General features: G+C 39.8%; 1 pseudogene; it reads right to left on the bottom strand.

Annotated features, from left to right (window-relative positions):
* Positions 1-679: 679 nt before the first annotated feature.
* LOC107034716 (cytochrome c-like) lies at positions 680-2,014 on the bottom strand (annotated as a pseudogene).
* Between the last annotated feature and the right edge of the window lie 493 nt (positions 2,015-2,507).

The raw sequence follows: 2,507 nt of genomic DNA on the forward strand, positions 1-2,507 counted from the left end.
TCAAAAGTAGATTTTAACTCATGTTTTGTCTCTCTTCCTTGAAAAGCATCTAACTTAATAGGTATCTGTAAAATGTGGGAAGTGCTAATACTCTTTATTTGAGATTATATAAACCGTATTAAAAGGCAACATTTTAGATACAGGAATTTTAATGAGCTTAACATAGGAAAGAAAAAAAATTTAAAAATACAGTGGGCTTTGCTATCTCATCTCCAGCCTTTGTCTTTAGACAGACTGATGAACACAAATTCAACACAGGTAAGTTTTAATCTGCTCTAAGAAACTGTGAAGGGATTTCTTCTGTGTTTAAATATACTCATATAACCAGTTACATACATCTAACTATAAGACCAAACTTCCCTGCATTGTGAGATGGTAATCAACACCTTTGTGAAAAATTGGACATAACTAATCCAAGCTAGCCTCAATTTCTATTCTGTCTTTAGAAGGGGAAATAGTGATAGCAGTTACTGAACCAGAATTACTATCAAAAACCAAAAAGCATGATTATATTTATTTAACCACCAGACAATTTTATTTAAATCGGGACTGTTCTACAAGAATATTCTATCAGCCATTCATGATCTGAATTCTGGTTCATCAGATCAATTGCAATATAGCATCTGTTTTAAAAATGTCATGAGACATTTCTATCTTGCAATAAATAAGGTAGTGGCCATTACTTGTTAGTAGCATTTTTTAAAGTAGCTATCAAATCTGCCCTTTCTCCTTTCTAATTAATGCCAGCTGGAAGGTTCAGAAGTCCCCATGACCATTTTCATTTCTAACACCAACTACAAGTTCGGGGGTCTCAAAATTAGCTAATTTTGCTAATTAGCTGGAAGGACTCCTGAAACTCGGAAAAGCCATTTTACTCACAATTCTGGATTATCACAACAAAAGGATTCAGACTAAAATCAACAGAGGGAAGAGTCACATAAAGCAGGGCCAGGAGACACCAAGGTGCAGAGCTTCTGGTTGTCCCCACCAGGGGGAGTGGTGTCCACAGGGCCTATTTCTCTTAGCAATGATGTGTGACAATACACATGGTGTACTGCCAACTGGAGCAGCTCATCCAAGCCTTGGTGTCCTGAGTTTTGCTGGGGTTTTAACACATCGACGCGACTGACTTTCCACATGGTTAACCTTAGCTTCCAGCCCCTCCAAGGGTTGGAGTGATACCATATTGCCTAAGTCCCTCCACCATAAATCACATTGTTAGCCTAGACTATCTGGCATGGCCCAGGGCCTCCAGGTGAAAAAATACACCTTTTTTTTTCTTCATTGAAGTGAAGTTGATTTACAATATTAGTTTCAGGTGTACAGCAGAGTGATTCAATTATAAACATATATTTTGTTTTCATATTATTCTCCATTATATGGTATTACAAGAAATTGAATATAGTTCCCTGTGCTATACAGTGGGTCTTTGTTGTGTATCTATTTTGCATATAGTAATGTGTGTCTGTTAATCCCCAATCCCTAATTTATCCCTTCCCACCCTTTCGCCTTTGGTAACCATAGTTTGTCTTTTCCATGTCCATGAGCCTGATTTTGATTTGTAGAGTTTGTATCACTTTTTTTTAGATTCAACATTTAAGTGATATCATGTATTTGTCTTTCTCTGTCTGACTTACTTCACTCAATATAACAGCAAATACACTCTTATGGGGCAGACATTTCAATGGATTGGAGATTACTTCCCAAAATTGAGGACAAAGGTCAAATCTCTCTTTGGGCAAGGTTAATTCTTTACTGCACACTGGCCAAGATAGTTTCTGTTCCAGGGATGTACTTTCTGGGATTCTCCAAGTACTCCAGCTATGTCTCCTATTCCTAGGCGATGCCTTTGCCCTTGTTGGCATCTATGTGAGAGAATCCAGGGCTGACCTGTCAGTCATTCCAACAGACCATGCAGACTCGGCTCAGTTTTGTGCTTGCCTCTCTTTTCCGTGGTGTGGCCCTAGGCACACTCCTGAACAAACAGCCCCCTGCCCTTCTCAACATCACCCATTTTTAATTCACTCTCTGTTGCATGAACTATAAGGTTTCCACTTGGAAGCTAGACACACTGTTCTCTCCTGAGCATTTTTGGCCATGGTATTATTGCCTTAGCCTAAGTTGCCCCAAAAGTAGCACCTGAGCTAAGAACTTGCCTGCAAGTCTTCATCTGGAAGACGATTCCAGGAAACAAGAGTGAAGTTGCTGGAAATGCAGGATGTATAAAGGGATAAATTCAATATGAGAGAGTGATTTTAAGGTTGCTGCTTTGGAGAATGATGTCTTATTCCACTGGGACCTCCTGAGAAGCCAGAGAATGCCTCACAATTTTCCACCCCAGGATGAAGAATATTGATCCATTGGTTTATATTCCCATTGGTCAAGCACCACCCTGCTGAAACTCACTCTGGCCACAGTCTTTGGCACTGGAGGAGACCTGGGGCAGAAGCCAAAGGCTTTACTGTTAGACAACTGGAGTGCACTCTGGAACTCTACTCCAGAAGTGG

Source organism: Vicugna pacos, chromosome 1 (genome assembly GCF_048564905.1).
Source record: "Vicugna pacos chromosome 1, VicPac4, whole genome shotgun sequence".
In the NCBI taxonomy this organism is placed as follows: Eukaryota; Metazoa; Chordata; class Mammalia; order Artiodactyla; family Camelidae; genus Vicugna; species Vicugna pacos.